The sequence below is a fragment of the Lonchura striata genome, chromosome 1A, assembly GCF_050655825.1.
Source record: "Lonchura striata isolate lonStrDom1 chromosome 1A, ASM5065582v1, whole genome shotgun sequence".
NCBI classification, from domain to species: Eukaryota; Metazoa; Chordata; class Aves; order Passeriformes; family Estrildidae; genus Lonchura; species Lonchura striata.
In genome coordinates, this window is record NC_140741.1 from 14,194,490 (window position 1) to 14,220,413 (window position 25,924).

The window sequence follows — 25,924 nt, forward strand, 5'->3', positions numbered from 1 at the left end:
CCTGTGCTCAGGCTGAGTGTGGCTTATGGATTATAAATAGGATTCCTCATGGCTCCCTTCCACAAAAATGGAGACAAAGGACACCCAAAGCACAGCCTGCAGCAAGTACTGGGGTCACAGTTTAGAAATTACATAATGGGGCTGCAGTGAGCAACAGTCTGGCTGCAGTGCAGAGTGTATCAGAGCTCCATCTCAAACATCATTCCTAAGAGACAGTCCACAGGTGTACAAAGACTCCTGTGGCATTACTGGAGATGCAGGACATATTCCCATTCCTGCTGGTGTCTGTTTTCCCACCATTTACACATAGCACTGTGTTGGAAAGCTGGCAGCAGTGTGCATTCATCCACACAGACAGCTTGAGTGGATAATGCCACTTGTTCTGACTTAAATTTCTGAGAAGCCTATACTGAAGAATATGAGTTTTTTCACAATTCTCACCAGGAAAACACCACAATACCATAAAATCCCATAGATCTTCCAGGAAAAGGGCAGACAGGACTTTCAAAAAATTGAAGATGGTGCAAACCTTTTTCCAGTTCATCCCACTTGTGACCTCACATTCTATTGCTGAGAAATCACAACAGGACCCAGAATACTTCACTGGAGAGTTTGGAGGCTGCTGCAGTGCAAAGAGTTTGGCAAAGCCTTCTCTTCCCTGTCTCACCTGGGTGCCCAGCACAGCTACTTCCCAGCTGTGACAGGTTCTTGCTGGCTTTGCACCTGCAGCTGCAGCTCCTCCTGTCTTCTGCTGGCACTGGTGGCAACAGGAAAGACAGGTATGGCCACAGTGCAGCTGATCTGTGCACAACAGGCTCAGGCTTTTGGCAGAAGGACAAAGTGACACCACAGGACTCCAGCAGGATTGGAAAGCACTGTTTGGTGCTTGGTATATTTGTAGAAGTATTGGCGGATTGCAGCAGAGGAAACAAAAGGGAAAAAAGAGTAAATGCTGTGGGCAGCAAAGGCCAGCATTCCACATCACTGCAGCACCCTCGAGACATCAGGGCCGTTGTTTTTATAAAGGAATTTTGAATTTCCCACAAGGCCACTTAAGGAATCTGAAGTGCCATGTGAAAAGAAAACAATCTGCTCTTCATGAGCTGGTATGGCCCTGTCTGGCAGGAATATTAGTGGAATGATGTAGGAGAAATGGAGAGCAGGATAGTGCAGCGATGACATTGCACAGCTGCTGTTGCTTTTGTTACAGCAGTTTCAGACTGATTTATATGCAGAAGGAAAAGATACAGGTGCACTTGGGAGAATCAGAAAGGAAGGCAACTGCCTTTTGAGTTTTTTGTTTTTACACTGCTGAATGGCTGTCTCCTCACAGAAGAGAAAAAAGGAGGAGAAAACCAGAAAGAAACACAAAGAAAATGGTGCATGGACAATAAATATGGCCCTGTATCACAGTCTCTGTGAGCTGGGAAGGCCAGGAGGACTTCATTCCCTTTCCAGTCCTTCCACTGGGTGAACTATACAGCACACATCCCTCTTTATGTACCAGATTCCACCTGCAAAATGAAACAGCATCAACAGTCTCTTCTGGAAAATGTTTTAAGACCTACTGGTAAAAAAAAAAAACAAAAAAACAAAGCCCAAAACCAAACCAGCCCAAACAAGCAATCCCCCGGAAAAATAAATTCACCATCACATAAAGTTAATTTCTTCATTTGAGTTGCCCGAGAATAATGGTTGTAAACTTTCTGGCAAAATAACACTGAACAGTCCTTACATCTGGTTACGATGTTGTGATTCTACCTGGTCAAGGTGAACTACAATAACAGCTTGCTTTTTGCACCATTTTTTCACCAATAGATCTCAAAACACTTTACAAAGGAGGCTGTAATGGAAATAATATCACCTGACTCTTCACATGCTCAGGCTAAGCAAAAGATTGGTGTCAAACTAAGGAAAAGAACCCAGAAATTGATAGTCTTTTTTTTTTTTTCTACTCTAAACAGGAGAAGAAATACTTTTCAAATAGAAAATTAACCTTTTTTCCTACTTCCCTTTAGAAAACAAGGCAGTAAAACAAGCTTTTGTTTAGCCAGGGGAACTTTTATCTACTCCAAGTCAGTTTTACATTAGTATTTGCTATCTGCAACAGATACAGAAAAAGATAATACTCTACAGAATAGCCTGTATTGCTTTTATTGTTGAATTTTAAATGTCATATCTGTACACACAATAGGACAAAAGAGAACAAGAAAAATAGACTGAAATTTAGACAGTGAATTCCTATCTACTACCCATATAGTGTAGGGCACACTAGCAATAAACACAAAGTGGAAACACAAGTTAACATTCCAGTAGAGTTCTCTGTAGAACATTTGGGCGATCTATTACATGAATAAACATAGAGATTTTAACCATGGGTGCAGGTAAACCTATATCATTCACTCTAAAGGATAAGCATTCTCATCTCTGGCCCTTGGAAAAAAGAGAGAAAGGAAAATTGGGGTCTTGTTTTTCTTGCACACTTCTCTGTCACTGTCACTTCACTAGAGTGATCAAGAGAAAAAAAGGAAAATACACTCTGTGATCAAAACCTTCCCTTCCCCCACTCCTTTTTTTTTTTCTGCTAATGTCTTTTTATCAGTTTGTACAAAATTGTACAAAAAAGAGTTGGTTTATTGAGTAATAGCATAACTTAGCATGTTTGAATTATTGAAGGAAGTGAAAAGTCACCAAAATAAACACATCCAGTCTGCTAATTTTACTCGCAGTTTCTGAAGTGACATAACGCAGCTTCTTTTTAAAGCTTTCTTGGAACAACAGCAATTTCCTGTGTTTATTTTGTCTTCTTATTTCAGAAAAGTTTCTCTGATGTGTAGACACAATCTCCACGATAGAAAGTTTTTTATCAACAAGAGGTTTTCACTGATATGATCAATGCAGAAATAAAACCCTTTTAGTAGCACTGCCTTCATAGATTTTTAATGAAATATTATCACAGGCCTTTCAAATAATTGTCATTTGTGGTTTTAAAAAAGAATAATCTCCATGTTTAATTACTAGGGCCATTATATAACAACTTATGATCTACTTTATACCTTAAATCCTGCCTTACACTTGATCCATTTTATTCTGCTGAGCAGAATGGAAACTCATCTGGTATTTGTTATCTTGCAAGAATTGAAACAATCTGTAGTAGGGCTTTTCTGTGTTTTTAAATTACAATAGCAGTGAGACTAGAGCTTTTACATGCTCATCCTATTGAAAAAAAAGTGCATTAAGCATGGGCAGCATTAAGCCAAGTGGATGGGATTGTAAAACACATTTAGTGTGCTTTTTTTACTGCTTTGACTTTAAGTCAAAACATTAATATTTATAAATAAAGCAGTTGATTTTTTTAAATGGTCTTCAGCCGAAGGCTATGGCATCCTCTGCTCAAAAGATATTTTGGTGACAAATTTTAAATAAACTGAAACAATCAATTTGCAAGCAATGGGGAGGAAACAAAGTAGGAGACTGTAGATACTAAAGCCACCATCAAGTTGCATGAATTTGCTACAAGCACAATTTTGTGACAAAGTATGGAAGGAGAGAAAAAGAAATAGCCTCAGTACAAAGTTTCCCTCCCATAAGAACCATCCCAAAATACCAATATCTTTCAGCTCCATCATGAATCATGAAACACAGAATCACAGAATATCCCAAATTGGAAGGGAGCCCCAGAGTTTCTATCTTTTCCAACTCTGTGTATGTAAACCACACCAATACTGAGTGAGGATAGCAGACCAGTAAATTGCTCATATTTAGTACACACATCCAGTTTTATGATGTAAGACTGTGCTTGCACCCTTCTCAGACAGACCCACCATCCTACTCATTTCTCTTTCTCCTACCTAAACACTCACCGAAAAGAGCCTCACTACGAAAATTCTCAAGTTTTTTCCTGAAATTCACATAAGCTTGAAAGAGAAAATGCTCACATCCAGATAATTTGAGGAGTTTCTTGCCACTAGCAAGAAACCAGAAATAGGGATTTACAAACAACACTCCCATTGCCACAAGAAACTCCACATCTTGTTCCCTTTTTTGTTTGTAAAGTGAACTTGGGTGTTACCTATGGAAGCAAAACCAAACTGTTAGTTGATTGCAGGGATCAAGCAACATAAAGGTGCAGACGCTGCTCCTGCCACCCACACACAGGTAAATCTCACCAAACCAGTACCTCCTGCTCAGGGAGTACCACAGTGCTGACAGATTTACAGTAAATAACAAACCTCACAATCACTACTGTCGGGAAAATGGGGAAAATTCTAGCAATAAAGTCTTCAGGGGGAAGATCCTCCTTTGATATGAACACTACTTATTCTAAGGCCTTCCAGTGCCTATGTTTTCTGTGATGGCTAAATATAGAGCATAATTTACTTCACAGATTTTTTGGCTCCCTGCATTAAGATCAGACTCATAACCAGCTCCTGACCATTTTTGCAGGGAAGTTCACTCTTTGCTTTCTGGAGAAAATGCAAGGTAGTCATGCCTAGAATTATTTGTTACTGTTGTGGGGCTATGGAGTCAAATTGTCTCCAGAAATTCTCTGTGGAAATTTCTCCTGTTCTCACTGCTTTGTGCCATCTCCTCAGAGAAGCACTGCTGGGGGACACTTTGCTTCCACACAAAGGCAGCAGATTCAGAATTAACTTAAATGCAAACTTTGCCGCGAAAGCTTTACAAATCTTCAGACACCAATATATTCTGCAAAGCTGCATGCAAATACCTTAATGTGTTGAGATCACTTGAATTCCATCCCCCCATAACTCAAGGAAAATCCTGTGCCCAGGATAAAAAGTAATAATAATAATAATAATAATAATAATAATCTCAAAATACACACACACTGGGACTTCAAAGCAACAACTTGAGTTTACACATGACTCACTGAACTATAGCAAACACAAGCTGGTGGTGACAGTGGTTGTATGTCTGGTGAACTGTGGGAGCTGGAGAGATTTGTGTTTTAAAAAGAAGTTAACACTGCACATTGTTTTCCAGTAGCTTCTGCTTCTAGACTCATGCAATACCTCTGGTTTTAATACCAGCCATCTGTACTAAACTCAAAATGTATCAAAGTTTCAATCCTTGAGATACAGAAAAAAATTAATTATGGAACTGGTCACCAGCCCAATATCCTTTGTCTCTTACAGGAATCACAGGTGTCTGTCACTAGAAAGACAACTAAGCTGTAACATTTTGGTTGCTGGTGCAAAGAAGAAAACCACTCTATGCAGTCAGATTAGAAAATAGTAAATCAGCTACCTTTAAAACATCTATGGAAATGGGATGTGTCTTAATTTATATTTGCAAGGATTAAAAGAAAGAAATAATAGGGGTTCTGCTATATTTCATTCTACTTGCATGAACAGAGATTGCTCCTGCCTATTGCTCATTAGCCTAAAATGTGCTGGAATTTCAGGGCAGAGGTGCGAGAAGGAGGAATCCTATCTCTGCAAAACCTATGGACTCAAACTAAAAATAAACCTGTCTCTCCCTTTTCCCTGAAACCCCTTTCTGCTTTTGTTTGTTTGTTCTGGATTACATCAGTCTCTTTTTCATGCTGGTGAATCATGTCTTTGTCACAGATGATTCCATTTATCTATCCTGGGATAAAACAAAAGCTAAAAATAACCCTTTTGGGGTTTCTGGTGGGTTTTGCATGAGAAGGGACTGAATATTTTCATTCCAAGCTTGTGTGTCAAAGTTTGGCTTTATCTTTGCCAGGGTTGATTTAAGTAGTACCAGTTAGGAAAAAAAAAAAAAAACAAAAAAAACCCAAAAAAAAAAGATTTTTGCTGTCCATAGAATTCCAAACTGGCTAAAATTTAACAACATCTGTGGCAAGTAAAAAGGAAAAGGTTTTTTACCATCCAACTCAGTACAAGAGTATTTTATTTGCAAATGGGAGCTTTCTCCCAAAAGCAATTTGCCATTTCTTGTAATGAACAGCAATGAAATGCACAGGTCCTGACAGGCTGGAGTATTTGTATTTAAAAGGCATTATTTTTCCTAGTTTTAAAAATTTTAATTGTGAAAAAATAATCATTAAATTTGGAATATCATCACCAATAATGAGACTCAAAGTGAAAAGAGCATTTGGTCTGGGCTAGAATGGAAATCTTCCAGGAACATTTCTTTCTGTGACCTACAGTTGTTCTTCCTCCCATGTGTGTCAGATTCTACCCCATCCTATGGGAACTTGGTGGTTAAAGTGAAAAGAACAAGGGACTTTACAGTATCAACAGTTGCTGCAAAAGGGAAACAAAGCGTCAGCATGACTGACTTTTTTTTTTTTAAACGTGTAGATTTTTAAATATATTTGGGGAATGCTGTAGAAAGTTGTAACATTAAAGAAATGGTAGTACACTTAAAATGACATTCTAATTTTCTTTTTTAAAGCTTAACATCATTGCTGACTGTGACATATATGGTCACTTGCCAGGAGAAAGCAGTTAAACTCTATGGAGTCCACCAAGTAACATAGATTGCTTTACACCAAAATGGTCCAGAAGTAAGGGATGCATCTTCAGGAGTCATTGAAAGGTGGTATTTATAAAAAAATAATGCCATGTTGAAGATTATACCTCAATTATGATACTACTGAAAGTTGTCAGATTTGTTTTCCCTCTATTTCCAGATCTTTCAAAAAATCCAGTCTGAAAATCACAGGCAGTGGAGGGCAGCAAATCAAGAATATCAAGTGAAACCTCAGGAAAATGTCCCAGGGTGGGAGCACTTGGAATTCTACAAATGAAACCACCAGAGCTCTCTGAAAACATCTAAAGGCCATTTCATGAAGTGTGAAGGGATTTCTGCAAACAAGATTCACCAAACAACAGCAAGTCACTTCTGTTCCTCACTTGGCAGAGCTGCCCATGATATCACCACATTCCAGGCTCCTTAGGCTGACTGAGCTGGAAGCGTTTGGGTTCATGAACTCCCAGAGCCTCTCACAGCACACTTATCCTGATGGGGACACTTCGAGCTTTTCCAAGTGTCCCAAACCTCATTGTGGGCTTCGCCCTGCTCTTTCTGCTGCCCCCAGGAACTGCTCTGTCCTATCGACAAAACAGGGAGCAGTAGCTTTTCCAGAGTTTTAACTGAAAGTGGATGCAGTGGGGATGCAGTGACTTCACCAAGGTGTGGCTGCTCAGCTGCAAGCTACTGTGTATTACCAGGTCAAAGTTAATAGCAGAAGAAGAGGAAGAACAAAGTGTTACCTTGGAGGGACAACAGTAGCAAAATGTTGATGGAATGTAGAATTTTATGAATGTGCCATGTCACTTTTACACAGATTTAAAGTGTACTTGTTTAGCAGAGGAGAAAAAAAAAAAAAAGTAAGTAATTTTCCATACCACTTCTTCAGACATGTTTGTTGTGGGTGAAGAAAAAAAATTTGCTGTATCATCACTGAATAGAAGGAGGCAAAATATGACTTTCCCCTTATGGATCAGCTACAAGACTGATCTACAAATCTACTCTGCAAAATATGCAAACAGCTACTGAAAACAGGAAACACTCATTTTGACATCCAAAGGCCTAGGTAAGTTTAAAAAGGCTGATACTCAGAAGCTTTCTTTACAAATATTTGTACTCAATCTGGAAGTTCTTTGTGTTTGGTATGACACTATTTTCCTGCAATTTTTCAGCATGTACTGAGTGAAAAGAAGTAATCCACATAATTATTAGACTTAAAATATTCCACATTTTAGCTGGAAACTTGTACAGAAAGTCTGTGGCGAGTTGTAGAGGAGCCCATCCAGAGTTTGGCTCAAACACAGCAAGTTCTGCCACAGTCATCAAATCAGAAGCTCAACTCTCCCATACTAACACTGCACTCTGTTTTCAAAATTAAAAGTATCTCTGTGCACTTACAGTCACAAATTCTAATTAGCAGCAGAAGTGAAGCCTGACAGAGTGACACATCTCCATGCCAAGATCTGGGAAATGCACAATGTAATCAGTAAATACAGGATTTTCCCCTGTAAGAAGCAGAATTTTCCTCTTTTTACTGGTCATAGCCAGTGCAACATGATGTCTTTAAAAAATCCCAAATGTCCTTTTTCATCCCTGGAGAATAACAAAGGTGGGACTGGAGAATTTACTCTTGGTTTAGTAGGAAATACAGGAGGAAAAAAAGAGTTTTTATTTCTCTCTGAATTCTAAAAATACCTATTTACTGCATGAGTAATGGGTTCTTCTTCCACTCCTGAAATCACTAGCATCCCAAAAATTAGTGCTTTTCATCCTGCAGCCTCTATCCCAGTGGGAAGAGCTGGCACAAAGAAAGCAGTAATGGGGCCAGGTGGCAAGTCCAAGTGGGCTGTGAAAAAGTGGGGAACTGCCCAGAACTTTTAAGATACAAAAAACTGTGGCAGAGCAAAACTCCATCTTAAAGCTGTGTAGACAATAAAAAGGAATTAAAGAAGAATGTTAATATTTTCTGAGTCAGGACTGAAGTTGCCTGTGGAAAAAACAGCTCTGCCTCTACTGCTTAAAAGAAGAGGTGTGGGGAAAGAGGAATATTTTAAGTTTAATAATTGTGTGGATTACTTCTTGTCACTCAGTACATTGGTGAATGGTCTCCTCCCTAAGCCCTGCCCCTCCTACTGCACACATTCTGTTCCTTAGCCTGGCTCCCTGTCCAGTCAATCTTGGCACATCCCTATTTCTTCACTCTGCCTTTGAACTGTGTTTCTATTTTGGCCAAATATCTGATTTAACACTGTGCAATGGGACTTTTTCATTCTGATTCTTTCTCTTTGAAAGAGTCCAGCTGGTGAATTTATAAAACGGTCTTGTTCTCCTGTAGAGATAAACCTGACACAGGACACTGTAGCTGAAGCTCCTTCTTTGTCTGCCACTCCCTGCGTGGCTATAAAGGTATTTCCCCGGGATTCTGTACTGCACATAAACATGTGCTAATGCTGAAGTGAAAACACATCAAGATGCTTTGGGATATATGCTTCAAATACAACTGCTTACTTTCACATTACTATCCTGAAACAGAACTTTATAAATAAGGAATAGGAGAATCTCTCAGACTGCAGTTTACAACATGAGTGTGTCATCTCGGTAGAATCCATTAATCAGTGTATTTTGACCCAGCTACAGACAGACAAACAGAAACCTGACCATACCATTAAGGTGCTCATACATAAAGTGAAAGAAGAGGACCAAAATGTTTAAAAATTAAAAGTTAAGAAGTGTAGTTCCATAAAGCTTGAAAGCCCACATGGAAAAAAAAAAAAAATCCTTATTTTCAGAATAAGTAATTGTCCCAAGATAATGAAGGATTTATTTTCAACTTTAACACTCTCAGCCACTACTATGAGGTCTTTTGAAGGTATTTAACCAGGCAGACAATCTGTATATTGTAGGGAACGCTGGGTTCCAGGACAGCTTTGATGAATGGAGACGAGAGATCTCTGAAGGCTGCTCTTAGGATATCAGGTTTATTAGGGATGGAGAAAGGTCTTGCTTAGAGCTGCCAGACGCAGCACGTGGCAAGGCTTGAGGGGATGGGGGAGGAGAGACACAAGGGGTAGAGAGGATGCTCTAGGAGAGGGGGGAAGTTCTAAGAGGGGGGAAGAGCCAAGAGGGTGGAAGTTCTAAGAGGGAGGAAGATCCAAGAGGGCATCTGGCCCCTCAGAGACCCCTTATCAGGGGGCTTCAAGGTGGGCTGGAACAAGACTTGGGCCAATGGGGTTACAGGCACTTGATGTTTCAGGGGAGGGTTACAGGTGTGGGGTGAATCATACATTTTGGGGGTTGAGATGGAACAGTCCATTTGACTTTTGGACCTATCTGTAGGTAAGGGTATTGTCCAGCCAGTAGGAGGGATTGTTTTCATCTTGGCTGTACTATCATAAATCTTTTGCCAGGCAATTATATTTATCCATCCTTTCCAACAGTATATTATCTAGTGCTAAAAAAAGCAGAAAAGGGGAAGTAGAGAGGCAGCAGGGCAGAGGGAAGAGCCAGACAAACATTTTGGAGTCAGCACAGACTCATCATTTCAAATTGATTGTGAAACCACAACCTTGAGAGCAAGAAACCATCAGGATTTCTGTGATATATCAGTGAGATAACAGAGAAAGGATCTGGTGAAACAAAGTGAATCACTTGGAAAGAGGCATCTACTTTCAGTTCTGACAGAGTCTTGATGGCAAGTTGTTGGTTTAAATATTACTTCTACTTTTTGATGTGACTTCTTATTTAATAACTGCATCAAAATTCCAACCATTTACTGCCCAAAGTTACACAACAGCTTTTGGAGACTCCCCACCCAGACAGGTCTTTCACTCATAGGAACCAGTTATCTTGAGCCATACCTTGCACAAAAGTAGACCTAGAAGAAACTTTGTGTATCAATTTTAATTCTGAATCATAAAAAGGGAATGAAAATACTCCTTATTCATCATTCTCATAGGAGTTCTGCAAGAAATCTGTGTTAGTTCATATAAACCCATTAAACAACCCCCACCAAAAGAAAATAGGCACATCTATGGCTTTTATTATTCTTTGTCCAAAGAGGCCTAACTTTCCACTGTCTTTATTATAATTCACTTATTTTATTCTAACTCACTGCATTCCCTACTCCTTTTGCTTATTGAGAGTCAATAGAATTTTCTTAAAATCCTCTTTTGTTAGTACCTATTAAGCAGCTGATTTTAACAGCTCATTTTGCTCCCTTCTCTATTGCTATTTTAGTGTTCTTGCATCATGTTTTTAAATTCAATTTAAAAAAAAAAAGCAGCAATATTAAAAAGTATTTGGAATTTGCAGTGTCCTGTGTTTTATTTCAATGTTTATGATTGTTAAACAAAAATTCCATACGAAGAATGAGCTTCTGCTCCAAAGGCAATGTGTTATTGCTGTACTTCTAAAAGCATTTGATATGACCATAGAATGAGCACAGTAAGCACAGGTAGAGAAGAAACAACCCTTCTTACCCTAAGTGACAGACTTGCAAGAATTGACATTCTCCCTGTAGCACCTTCATAGTAAAGCTAAAAATATCACTAATTAGCTCAGGGTTTTTTTTTCCTTCAAGTAACTGAAAGAACTAAGCAAAAATACAGAATTCCTACAAGACCATTTCTTCCTATGGAAAAGGAAAACAGCACAAACTGCCCCCACTCCTCCCCCTCCCCCAAGTCACATTTCCAGCCAGGTGGGCCATACGTTCCTTTACTTCACAGAGTTCACATCTCATTTTTGCTGGCAAATCGACAACAAACTTCTGCCCTTCTACAGTCATTCACTTGACTTTTTGCCAGTGAGTCAAAGTATTTTACCCCAAAAGAAAACACCTCGCCAGCATCATTTACTACTTCCCCTTAAAATACTTTTAGCACAACATTACAGGCATACTTTTGACAACTGTGCTTTTGGAAAGCAGCATTCTCTAGAGAAGTCAGAAAATAAAAGGTTTACTGTTCTAAAAATGTGGTACTGACTAAGAACAGACAGGCATCAACAAGAACTTGAAGATAAATGTTCATTTCTTGTCTTTATAATCATAAAATATTTTACTGTCTATAGGTATAAGCCTGGATAAACACAGTCATTTAGGCTTGTAAGTCCTAGCACCACAACATTTTTTAATACATCAGCATTTCAAAGTTCTCTTGACTTAGACCGCCAAACAGAAAAGTAGAAGAAATTTTGTAACACTTTTTCATTATAGACTTCTTGTCTTCTTGTCTCAAACTAAAAATTCCTTTAAAAAGCAGGGTTAAATTCTGCCTACATCAAACATTCTTGCAGATGATTGACATCAACAAAAAATAGGAGCCATGCTATTATTAAAAAATAAAATTATAACAGCCCTATAGCTATGGTTAATACCAGAACAATTTTTACCATCCTGTGTTTTTAAACACACTTTGCTGCATAGATACTTTGCAAAATGACATCTACAAAAGAGGAATGAAGATGGGATTTTGTAGAAAATGCAGTTTGGCAGAACATTACAACAAACATGGCAAGCATTAATTATTGATCAAGCCCTGTGTTTTATATTTCCATAATAATATGAAGGAAAATGAAGATAAGCTCTGTTCGTTCATTACTCAAAACTAAGGAGTGGATTTTAAGACAGAGAAGACTAAACTTGACTATCAGAATATCTCAATGATAGAAAAATGTATGTTCACAGATCCTCTCCTCATCATCTCCAAGCAGGACTAAGCAGAGATACTCCAGTAATATTAAGGAGAAATTACAAGACTCAAAAGCTGATTCCCATTTGTGAGCTGGATTTTGTAGTATGTGTCTGATCAAAAGGGTGTTCTCCCACAGGCTGTGGGACTGCAGTCTTCCCAATCCCACATGACCCTCAGATCCTGCCTAACAGGGACTGCTTAGAAGTCAGCTCCTGGGCTGCAGCTTAGCCCTTCGGCACAAGCTCATGTGTAAACACCAGAGTTTACAGCCCATTTAATAATTTGGGTTCGGAGAGCCCATGGAGAAAGTTAATCCACTTCACTTGGGGAATGATCTGGCCTAATGTCCCCTGTCAGAGAGTTCCTCAGATATCTCCCTGCCTCCATGGACTTCCATTGCTGGCTTCAGCAGCGCAACTGCAGATTTCACCTGCCTGAGCACAGCTGGGTCTTAGCCCCAGACAGGCCAGCTGTGTTTAAACAAAAGAACTCAAATGAGAGCTAACAGCATAAACCAAAAGACCTTGGACTTAAATTGCTTCCTTCACTTTCCTTCCCCCTCAGTAAACTAAGGCAGTTTAAAACAGGTTGATAAGGAAGCCATGGCCACAAGTGGGAAGAATATTTCTTTAATGATGATGGGGTCACCCACCTGAATTGTCAGACAATTCTACACTGTCTCTTTGCTGCCCAAACAAGACCACTGAAAACAAAGAACAGCATTGCTGAGGGAGAAGTAGAGCTGTTGTCACACTTTGATACTGATATTTACCTTGCTCAGACAGTGCTAGAAGTGAAAAAAACATGTAGAGGAGAAGCAGTGAGGGGAATAGTAATGTCATGAATAGCAAGTTCTATAATGAGCTCATGCCCCTTCTGTTTGTGAAAGAGATTAGCGCTTTCTGAACCAGGAACAGGCAAAGATAAGATTAAATAACCTCCAGCTCTTCATTAGCTCATGCATTAAAGTGTCACAGTGCTGAAACTGGAGATTTTGGAAATGTGCATTATTAGTGCTCAGCTGATACAACTGAAAAGAGAGAATGACTGTGTGATACTACAAGTGTTTGGGATTTTTTCCTCAATTGCTATAATTTTCTTGTATAACACTTGTCTGATATAAATACTGAATATATAAAGTAAGGGCATATATTTTGGATTTGTATTTCAAATTTAGTTGCAGAGGCCTGAGATATGGGCTGTGGAAAAGTCTTTAATCCAGACATCTGAAATAAGAGTCATTCTTTGAGTGCTATAGGACTCCAAAAGCTTTACAAGATGCTTATGAAAATACCAAAATAATTTTTTAAAGTATCTACATTCATCTGTGAGATATTTGTTTCTGAATCAATTAAACCAGCTGGTAAAATCTACTCAGCTGTGGCTAGGTGTTTATCTTTTGAAGGGGAAGAAATCTGCCCTTGCGAACAAACACTGAAATTTTATTTTACCCTCGGCCACCCACAGTGTGTTTACACATCACACACAGAGACTTGCTGTAAAGTAAGCAGAAGGATAATTCTGACTTAATTTTCAGGGTCTAATACTATGCATGAGTGATAAAATTAAATTTAGACTCCGAGTGAATATGCAGGGGTTCAAGCACACCAGTTGATTTGCTTTCACAACCAGGCAAACAAGCAACAAAAGAAATCTATAAAGGTCTAATATAATATCACAGGGAAGAGAGAACTCTGTAAATCAGAGTATAGACACATTTCACAGAAATCCAATAGCTACCTATGTGGTTATAGCTCTAAACCTACATGATTCCATCCCTGTTTAATCAAGTACGTACAGGGCTGACTGTAAATCAGAAGGGAATGGGCTACCCTCTTTATCCTGGTTATCGATTCCATCCAGCAGGGAGCTGCTCTGAGGTTGCTGCAGAGATGTGCTGATAACAAAAGATAAAGGTTTCTCTCCAAGCTCTGCAGATGTTAGACATTCTTCTTGGGAAAATTCGAAGGCCATCTGAGGACACAGATTCTTGACAAGCTAGAGGCAAAACTCAGATGCTTGAGTGTTGAAATAGAAGGCAGAGCTCAGTCAAGGCTCCTCAGTACAGTGAACAAAGTCAAATTTGGTTGTTCAGGCTTTTCTCAGACATGCACACACACATACACACTTCTCTCACCCCACAAAGAGGAACTGCAGGGATTGATGACAGGATGAGGTGGTTATGAATGATGAAAGGAGATGAGAGGAGTCCAGGAGAGTTCTGAAGTCACCAGCAAGATGTGCAAGGGAGTTCTGAGTGAGAGCAAAGCCTTCAAATCTTCATCCAGGCAGGTGCTGCTTTCCCTGCTTCCATTCCACATCTTTTCAGCCACAAGCTCCCCAGCTCCTGTCCACTTCTCTACCACAAACAACAGACTCTACCCTCACCACTTCACACTGCACTAGTCAATCCCCTGTACTAAGGAATTGACTTTATTCCTGTGCCTCAGGAGCTGCAGGGGGAAAAGGGACAAGCAGGAGAAGACAGAACAGGCCCAGCCCATTTTTGCTGCTGAGACAAAGTTTGACACAAAGCAATTCTCTCTCACTGACAGAGAAGTGCTGTATAGAAAGAGCAGTGGTAATTAGCTGAATAAATTGTACCTTATTTTACATAGGGCCGATCTTGGGTTTCCCTGCAAGAGGGGGCAGACAAAGGATTTGCAGTCAAAACCCTCAAGGTACCACAGCCCTTCCTTGGCTAGCAAGTTCCCCTTGCTCAGTGCTTGTTAAACACTTACAGGCTTGTTTTCTAAATTAAAATCTAACCAGAGCTTGGCAGGTTTAAAACATGACTCTAATAGAAGCCTTTCACTCAAGGTTACACAGAAAAGATTATGCATAGAAATCAAATTGAAACTTTTCCTACATTAAAAAGACCAAACCAGTGACAATTCCTTGTCAAGATGAGAATGAATATGAACTTCCATGAAATATGAAATTTACAGCAGCCACCATGTCGAAGGACTAAGAAAAGAACTAAACACAGGAAAAACACATGCTTTGTTTATCTGAAGTGCTCCAAATTCCACACATTTCAGATTAGAAGCAATTTGTATTTTTTTAAAGTAACAAAGTAGCTAAGTAGGCAAGGAATACTGGAAAGTAGTTTACATTGTATTACTGGATTTGGATTTCGGCAGGGACAAATCCCAGAACCCACAGACGGGGATCCTTCAGGGACAACTGCTGGAGTAAGAGAAATCAGCATAGGAACAGCTTCAAGAGCTCTTGGAGCTTTGTTGTCAAGCATATTTTTATACTAATGAGCACCACACATATTGCAGACAGACGACTAAATAAAAAAAATTTAAAAAAAAATCAAGATTATCTATTCTAGCCAGTGCCCGGGTGTAGGCAGCCTGGCTGACTAAAGCAGGGGAGATAAGTATCAGTGAGTTATGCAAAATGCCATTACAGCAGGTCAGGAGCAAACAGGCAGAGCACTGGGAGGAACAGAGCTCAATATAGCGTGCAATGACTGCAAGCTTCAGTGCCCACATACTAAACTTTCTGTACTGTAATGGTCTGATAAATTCATTTTGACCCAGAGACCAGAGATAAATTGTCTTAGCAATACAAACAAACATCTAAGCAATTAGGGCAAAGTTTTTGGAGAAGGTGGTGATAACATCTAGAAGCATTGTTGGGCAGGGGAAAAAGCAGCCCTGCAGATAGGGCATTTAATCTGGAGTAAAAGAGACAGTATAATGGCTTCTCCAAATTGCAGAGCACTGAAAGAAAAAGCAGACAAGCAATTGGCATTGGTATTTGTCTGGCATCTATTTCAGTGTATCCAACCTGAAAAGCAACTTCCATTGTCACATTTGAAGTTCATCAAGTTTGGCCTATAAAAAGATTTAACATGTGCAGCTGTGAAAGTGTCAGAGCTGAGAAATCCATGAGGAACCATCAGGTTTTATAGAGTTGCCATCATTTAAATTTCCTGGAAATAACTTATTAAAATAGAGTTTTCAAGCACAGAGATTAATGCAATGGTCAAATGAACAAAGCAGCAATTTCATCAACCAGTTTTCATATACCAGCCCTATTTAGGCACAGACATATGTTAGTTATATTGACTGCAACAATTCCATTACCTCCCAGGCAGAGAAATAGGAGTAATTAATATTTAACCCAAATTGTGTGCTGACTTATCAATGAGTATTTCAGCATTGCTTTAAATCTACGTAATTAAATATGGCATAATATATATGTATGTATATATAAATGAGTGAAATTTCACGTCTAGAATACATTCCTTCCATTTTGGTAGGACTACCCAAGAAAATAGCCATGAGAAGATATAAGATTATCTCTCAAATTAATACTGACTTTTTTTATGAACATCTTGTACACAACAGAAGAGTTTTAATAGAGATACCTGCTCATTGCAAAGCAACTAATTTTATTTTAGACAAAAAGAAATATGGAGAAGATACATTCATATTGTACTTTAACTGCAGCTGAATGACCAATGGTCTCAGTGTTCCCTGAAGAATGAGAATTGGTATTGTTTTTAAACACACAATGAAGATGTAAATGGCATTTGATTTACTAAAGAACTTCTTTTTCCCTTGTACAATTTTTCTTTAAAGTGTATTTTAGGAAAAAAATAATTTAAAAAAATCTGTAAGACACAAATATACATGAGAAGTATTTTTAGAGCTGCCATAAACAATCTATAGCCTTAAGTCCATTCCATAGAACAGAAGCAGCTGCAATAACTCAGCCATGTCTTGTGAATTCCAATATCCCTTAATGCAGTGAAAGCAAGTGTGTCTTGCTTCAATGGGTACTGTTGCACTGTACAAAAGTCTGTAAAAGCCACCTGAATGAAATGAACAATTATTTATATTTCAATAAGGAAAGGCACTTAACCAGTAAATATAGAATAAGATTGCCTAGAGATTGGCAAATAGAGCAAGACTGCAGCACCCCTTGATAAACAGCAAATTAATACTTAACACAGAAAAAAGTTGTTTGTTTGTTTGTTTGTTTTGGCTATGTGGACAGTCTACCTGTTTCCTGGGTAGAATACAGTCATAACTCCAAACTGTTTGTTTGTTTGTTTAAACTCCATTGTGAAACATCATCACCAAATGATGCCATTTCAATATATGATCAATGTATCACATTATTTTGAAAGCTTCAAAGTAGATTTTCACAATATTGCTAATGATTAACTACTAAAGAAATCACTCATGTATTTTATTTTTTTAACTGCACAACTGTTCCTGACATCTGTAATAAAATTTTATTTCCTATCTTTTTTTCTCCTCAATGCACTCATCACAATTTTTCATTTAACCACAGTGAGCTCTCTTAACTTTCACTTACAGTTTCTGAATTTTTTTTCCTGCTTGATGCTGTCTCAGAAATGATATCTGTAGGAGCAGCATGTTAGACAGGCATGTCACCTCTTCAGAAAGTAGGCTGTAAGGATTAAAAGTGACTCTCTCTAGTGGAAGGCAGGATTCTGGTTTGCTGGGCTGCTGTCCATGTTCAGGACAGCAGGGTAACACTTAGCTAATATTAAGGTAAAATTAAGGCTTCCTACCTTAGAAAGAATTATAGGTTTTTACCTCAACTCTCTCCTCCACAAATTCTAGACAAAAAAAAAAAAAAAAAAAAAAAAATTATGTCTTCATGCCTTTGAGCTTTTCTCCATCTTTTTTTGACCCTAAGTGCTTCTTCAATCCCTGTTATGCAGGGATGGGCTTTTGGTTGGTAAGAGAGAGGGGCTGCCTCAGTCACAGGAGCAGCCCTGGGAAGCAGCCATGGAGGGAAAGGGAAGGACAACTGGTATAAACAATTTCTAAAGTACTTTTTGTGTTGAATGCTGACAATACAAAACACACCCTGTGGTTTATGGATGAAGCTCAACCACCTGAGCAATGACCTGAATGTTTAGGCTACAGACACCATGGATTCCTATCCCTGCTTCTCCTTTTCCTCAGCATATTTTACACAGCAGACAACGAACAAAACCAAGTGCCTGTGACCAGAACAGGCATAGGCATGGTTCAGCTCCATCCAATTTAATCTCACAGAAGAAGTGCTAAAACACTGCAAAACCACCAGATCAGGGGTAGCAGCAAACATGTGCTTGGTTATTTCTGTAAAAGGGGCAGAGTCACACTTCTCTGTGCAGTGCAACACCACACTTTTCCCACCAAGGTTTTTTATCCTCCCCTCCCCAAAACACAGGTACCACACGTTGCACACTTTTAGTTTGCTAAGCCTGGACAGGCTGGGGTGGTCTGATACAAAGGGTTGTACTGTCTTCTTCGCAAACAACAGTCCTTCATGTTATGTTTTTCCAAACTTCTATCACAGCTGCACATAGAAGAACTCATGATATTGTCATGTGTCATGGAGCTTGGAAATTACAATTGAGTTATAATAAAAGTTAACTAAAACCTTGACAAATTCTAACATCCAAACAAAGCCTTGATAATGTGATTCCCCCTTCCCTGGCTTTCTCCTCACAGTACAGACAAGAGACCAGGAATCCAATCCAGCTCCTTGTACCCCTTTCAATAACAAATGTTAGAGTTGCCTTTTTCTATTTCTGACTTGCTACTGAGATACATAATTTCTATAAAGTAGAGTCTATGTAAACAGGAATCTTTAATTTTATCTGGAAACAGAAGCATTCTTTGTAAACTATTTTCTTGACAGATATTTGCAGCCATATATCCCAGAGTCACTTCACACCCCTGCCATTATTCACACTTAAAAATTCTGTGAAATTATTAGAAAACTCATTAAGGAAAAAAAAAAATCAATTCTAGGAAATGTTTTGTAGAAGCTTCTGTTTCCAAAGCAACTTTTTATGTCACTTTTCAATCAGATCTGGAAATTTTTCTACACAGAGCAGAAATACACATGATAATATGTATTCAGATATATTTTGACAGCCTTCAGTGGGCTGTTACAATAGTCTGTTTTCCAGGAAAGAAAGTCTAACCACCACACCAAGCTGAACCTTTGGGGGCTGGTTAAACTTCTCATTAAAGTGATGTTTAAGTACAGTAGGGGTTTTTCTTAGTGTGGCAAATTGCCAATTTAACATTGGGGAAATTCAGATGCAGATAAATTAAGTTTATAAGTAAGCTTGCTGAAATGACAAATGGGATTTGGAAAGCTGAATTAGGAGTTTCTGTTTCTCCTGTGTTATAGGGCAGTGCCCTCCACTGGCCAAATGTTCTCATTTTTGGAATAAAAGAGCAAAAATTCACTGTGACTCCAGAATAAAACCTCAAAAAATACCTCCAAACCCCTTCAGAATCAGTGTCAAATTCTTATAAAAGGTTACTGCATAGTGCCACCAATTTATACTAAAGCCAGCCTTGCATTCATATTACATGGTAATAAAAATACTTTGGGTGCTGAAATAAATCCCAAGGCAGCCCTTTTAAAGAGTTCTAAATTAGAAGTGACAAGACAAAAATGGGTAGTGCTAAAAAGTGTAATTTAACACATGCCCATGTAGTGTTAAAAAGCATAGAACCAGATTAGCAATTACTACCGTCTGTCAAATTTTCACTATTTTACCTCATTTTTTTTCTAGTCAGAACTGACAGACGCTTGTAAAAACCTCTCTTTGAAGCAATTTATAATGTTTTTGAGTGTCATGCTGAGGACAGAACTAGTTGCATCAGTAACACCTGTGTTCAGTGCACATGAGAGTGAGAATTATTAAGTGTCAAAAGCCAACAGACAATGAGAAACCTGTAAACAAGATGGATATAGATATATGCCTTCCACTCATGGTACTGTGAGTCACCCCAAGAACACTATTTTAGTAATAAAAGTGTTATTAATGAGTTTATAGTCAATTCAGTTGTCCTACACAAGATCACTATTCAATTACTGGATTATATTACATATTATTTATACATAATATAGTATTTATATGTTATATGTTATATTCAGTGGGATAGAGTTGCTGGTGAGAAGGTGAACTGTTTCTTTAACAAGATTAAAAGCAATATGTTATAGGAAGAAGTTATGATAAAAATACAAAGATAAATGGAGCTGGCAGAGATAAAACAAAACTACAGAAAGACTGAAAATATGCTTGGTGTTACAAGCTGCACTCTTAGATTTTTCAAGCAGAGACAAAGAAGGACCAAAAAAAATTTTAAGACCCTGACAAAACCTTCACTACCATCTATATATAGTGGAAGGATGAAAGTCAGATGATGGGTTTAACATCCCTTTTTTCCAGGGCTTAACAATGAAAATTTTCTTTGATAACACCAAATGAAAGCTTTAAGGCCTAGCATAAGTTTTAACATTTGTCCCATTCATTTTGTGTAAAATTTCTGTGTTAGTGGGCAATGAAGGAAATTAGTCATATTTTATATCCGCCAATCATATTATAACTTATTTCCTCTAGAAAAAGAAACAAAAAAACCCACAAAACCAACATATTTCCCAAACTTGTTTTTAAAGAGAAAAGCTAAAATTCTAAGACTAACCATGAAGTACCCTGGTTTGAATACAAGTGTGATTTTCCAGCCCAGTACACAGCAGTGCTCAGGGTACACCCCAGTCTCTGCAGAGCCCAGCTCTGCTGAGGTGGGGGCAGCTTCAGTCTGTTCTTCCAGGGAGCCTACAGCCAGCACAAACACCAACAAAGAGAACCCAAACCCCAGCTTCATTAAGCCTCAATCCTCACAGAAGGGCCTGCTCACAGCTGGAGATTAATTTGGGATGCTCTTTTTGCATCAGGATTCACCAGTGATGACACAGAATAGGGCATTCAGTCACCCTCATCCTCAGTGTCTCAGTTTCCCCCGTTAGAAAAGGTTTCTTTTGCATCCATTGCCTCACCTCAGGTCTATCTTTTCCCCCCACCTCAGTGGTGGGGGGGTGGGGGGAGATTGTTTAATAACCACATTTTAATGCTGGGTTTTCCTGCTAATCCTTTTGTAGGTGAAACTCCCTTGTACAATATAAGAGCCAGTTTTGTGCTATGAACTTGAAATAAAAAAAAACTGGAGGAGGTGGGAACAGTGGATATCAGGTTGCTTCCACATTCAGGTCTGTGCTTCTGTTACATTACAGACCTCAAAGTGAAGCAGTGAGCCATTTTCACAGCCACAGCACACTCAACTCACACACAGGAATGCACCTTCCTGCTTTCTAAACCTCTGCACAGAACTGGTTTAGCCAGGATTGGGTTAAACCCATGGCTCCTAAGCAGAGCTTTACTCTGCTGTGGCCAGAGCCTCAGAAAGAGCAACTGCTCCTCTCACTCTTGGCCCATGAGAAGTAATTAAACCCCACTTTTTCTGCGGGACACAGGTGGAGCTCTGAGCTCCCTGGCAGCCAGTTTGAGCTGAGGAGTTCCTGCTCAGCTGTCCCTTGAGGGCAGGCCATGGGCACTGTGTTTGCATCTCACCTGCCAGAGGTTTCCTGACCTGCCCTGCTCCCCGCCAGGGACCAGCTGACATTCACTCCTCTGTGACCCCAGCAAGCCACAAAATGCACACTCAACCACAGCTGCTTAACCACGCTGACAGAGAAAATTTGTAACTTTTGCTTTTTCTTACAGTGGAAAGAACTTTAGACACCACAGCTTTAAACCACAGAGCTCAGAAAAACAAAAACAGGATGTGTGCCTCTAAAGCTGCTGCTGTGTATATTTTTCCTGAGACTGCTATCTGGGACCAGGTTGGTGTAATCTTTCAGTGCAGTCTATTGGCTAAATTCTCTTTCCTGGTGGAAGGTTATACTCTGGTGTGAATGACAGAAAATGTCATGGCCAAGAGTTCATATTATCACAATAAAAACAGAACCAGTTGGAGATAAAAAAAAAAATACTAAGTCTTAAAGTTATTGGGTTCTCCTTTATTCTTGAAAATCTCCAGTGATTCACTGATGGGGTCTTTTTCTGACTGTTCATCAGAGAATTTGAAATATTAGGTAATTATGTCAGGCAGTGAGGCAGTCCATTTCTTGCTAAAAACAGAACTACTCATCAACTGACTGAAATGAATATATTTATTTAATCCGTCAGAATTTGTTAATCTCTAACAACATTTTTATTCAGCTCTGAACACTTCAGAAGAAGCCATTATAAACCAACAGAGCTCTACTCAGGTCAGCAGCACATGGGAGTTTTGGCCCTCGAGGAAATGGGCCAAAGATACTCAGCAAGAACTTCAGGCAGACATGCAGCTATAAATGTGATGCTTTTGTCCCCTGGCTCAGGAGTAGTTCACATTTGTGGAGAGATCACCAGAAACAAACATCATTAAGGGATCCAAAGCAGCTGTGTTTCTACAGAAAGGTCTCTCAAATTCCATTTTCCAGCTTACTGCCTGATTTTATTGGCAGCTTCTACCAGGGCAGCTTAGCTGCTCCAGGCGTGCGTGGACCACTCACATCAGAATTCCACTGGTGAATGCATCCACCACTGAGACCTGGGCAGTGCTGCAACACATTGAACTGGTTTGCTTTCAGTCAAAAATCACCTGAAACAATAATATCAGCAGTTTTCAAGCAGCCTGGTGCTTGCTTGGCAAAACTCATCTGAGTTACTGTGATGTGAATCTGCAGATTGATGTGACAGAGGTTTGTCTAAGGCAACAAGGCTTAAGGGTAGAAAATCTGTTTTCCTGGGATATCATTTGCCCTTCCCACACAATGGAGGAAATTTGCAAAAGACTGTGGCCAAAGCAAAACTTATGTCATCAGAGAGCATCTCTGCTGTCATCCATCCAGCAGAACAGACCTAATGAGCATCTATGGTTCACATTACAGAAAACAACCCTCAAAACATTACAGTTGTAGACCTGGCACCATTTTTAATAATCAACATAGGAAGCTGAAAAAGGACCAGTTAAAGACTTTGAAATAAAGGTTTACTGCAGGATTGATTTTGTAGCTTAAAACACTTGCTGAAGACTAACAAAACTTTAGCTTTTGGCATCTCCACAAAGTCAAACTTGAGTTCACAAAGTGCCTCATGTGAAACTGTCATCATTGTGGGATCCTGGCATGAACTGATAAGTGAAAGCCAAGTTTTCACTTATTTTGCAAGTTGGGGAGGCTGACTGTGTGTTCATACACACACACACACACACACACACACACACACACACACACACACACACTCCCTTTTGGCTGAATTTTACTCTTGGAAGTGCTTTTGTCTAATCATTGACAGCTTTTATGACTCTAGGATAAAGATTTGTATGCCTAATTAAGAGGAAAGCAGAAGCCATGCTGTTTAGGAAAGCTTACACGCCAAGGCAAGTGCAGCAAACACCAAGACCTACCTGCTTACACTTCTGCCAAAAGACAAGATAAATAATTACACTGAGTATATCTAATATTGATGTGTGTATCAGGCAAATACAGTGTTAATATCTTACTGTTTGCATTGGAATTGGGAGCCTAAACCTGGATCCAAAAATACAACACATTCTGTGCTTCTCTCATAAAATTCACATTTTGAAGGAGACACTACACATTTCTGCTCAAGAGTCAGGACAACTCTAAAATGAATGCATCCTACTAGCTAAAAATGCAGACATAGAAAATGAGATGATCAGTGATAGAGATGAAAACTGCTTTGCTTAATTTAGAAGCAGAAAACTAGATGGAATGGTGTTTTGGCTTTGTTCTTACATGGAACCTTTATATCTATAATTTCTGGCCTTATTTTTTTCTATACATTTGAAGTTTTTTACTAGTATTTAGAAGCTAGAATTTATACATATGGTTTTTATTGTGGGACTTAGAACATAAAAATCCTTAATTTAGCAAAATTTAGCAATTTCTTTTGCAAGATCCTTCTATTTATATGCACCTGACATCCACATCAAGAGGAATTCAAGATTTCATAGTATATTACTTTAAACAGTGTAGCACAGTACTTAAAATCTCTTCATATTTTAATTTTTTTCATTCATGAATTTGATTATCTTTCTGCTTCTCCTTATTTTCCCCACAAGGGAGAAATGCATTTAAAGACTAACAGAAGCAAAAATGCAGCTACAGTTTGGACTATACTACGTCAGTCACAATACAATCATTTTTCAGGCACAAAACAGTACAAATAAGATTAGAACTGAGGGGTTTTTTTAGTCAAATGCAAAACTCTTTTCTTGCACTGTACTGAATAAAAAGAAGAAGAAAGACCAATTTGATAGAACAATTTAGAATTCTCTGATTTGAAAGCAAGGCTAATATGACATGTTGGGGAAATACAAGGACCAGATATCCTATATGAAGGCACAGTACAGTTACTATAGATGTAGCAGACACATCATCTGTATGAGTTCCCTGGACAGAAAGTAAACACAGGATGTGAAAGAAATTCATCCTGAACACCACTGTGGATATTTTTCCCTATCTGAAGGCAAGCAACATTTTTTTTTTTTTTCCTTTTTAACCTCAGGTATTTACTAAAGGGTTTTTCCAGTGACAAGCCCAGATGTTCTCCTGTAAGGGTGATCTCAGATGGTTTTTCACCAACATTACCATAACATCCAAACATCAGCTAGACCTTCATGAGCCTGCTAACTCAGGAAATCTCCTCACCAGCATTATTTTTGTCGGTTTCTGATGGGACATAAAACACTGCTATGGCACCTGGATGCTCTGGTCCATCTAGGCCTTCCTCTGTTTTTTAATGCTTTAGTTTACATTTGAAATTTACTCCAGAATCCCCATGCACAAAACAGGACATGCACATTACAGGACAAAAGCATGAAGGTTACTCAAGATCCTGACAAAGCACAATCGTCCTGCATGATTATTTTATTTATTTCCAGAAATATTTGCTAAGCCAAGTAAAAGCAACAACTCAACAATTGCAGTGAATTTCCCTGCATTTTCTGTCCTGGACAATAACTTCACTTTCATATTTGTGGAACATCATTTCCTTAAAAGTGTGCCTGCTTTATAAAAATATTAAATGAGGTAGCCTTTCTATTTTCAGGCTGTATGTATAAATGACTATTTCATTTAGGTGTTGAATCAATTCATATTAGGGCTGCTTTAGAGCTTAACCTGATGGGGCAGTCTACAAGTATAACACTGTTTGTAAAGCTCACAGTTCTCAGGAATTGTGTCAGCTGCCTTATAAAAGTGGGAAAACAAAGAGACCAAGACTGCAAGCCACCCACCACAGATCAGTGGAGGAGTTGCTGCTCACTCACTGTGCCACGCTGGATGCTGCTGGCAGCAGGGACTCCTCGGGTACCAGGTCGGCATCATCAGTGAAGCTGCAGGCCCGTGACATGCCTGGGGTGTGCTCTTCCAAGCATCTTCTTACTGCACAAATGATGCAAAGACGTCATAATACATAAGGGAGACCAATCTACAGGCTCTTGCCATGGAACATACATAGTTCAATCACAAGAAACCTCTTTCAGGAAAGGTTTGTCTTCTTGAGGGCTGTCTCCCATGAACAGAAATTCACCACCTCTGCAATACTGATGTGGGCAGGACAATACAAACTATCAGATTTCCATTTCCTTACTCAACACCATTTGATATGTATGCTTTAATACCTTCAAAACTGTTATTTCAAATTCTATTATCATACAAACAGAATACCTGATACCAACGTGCTCTCTGGTCACTATAACCACCAGTGTTCCAAATTTCTCCCATGAACCAGGAAGCCTCAGGTGGCTGGATGCACTTGGCTCTGCAGGATAACCATGGTGGATACAAGCTGTGCTGGAGTTTAGCTTATGTTCCAAGTGTTACAAAGGTAC

The 25,924-nt window shown here is 39.0% G+C and overlaps 1 long non-coding RNA gene across 1 annotated transcript in view; it reads right to left on the reverse strand.

Annotated features, from left to right (window-relative positions):
• Nucleotides 1–25,924, reverse strand: part of LOC146763387 (uncharacterized) — a 63,037-nt gene continuing 37,113 nt past the window's right edge. Inside the window, exon 3 of the long non-coding RNA XR_014952003.1 lies at nucleotides 1–25,475. This is a non-coding gene — a long non-coding RNA (uncharacterized LOC146763387). The remainder of the gene's footprint in view (nucleotides 25,476–25,924) is intronic.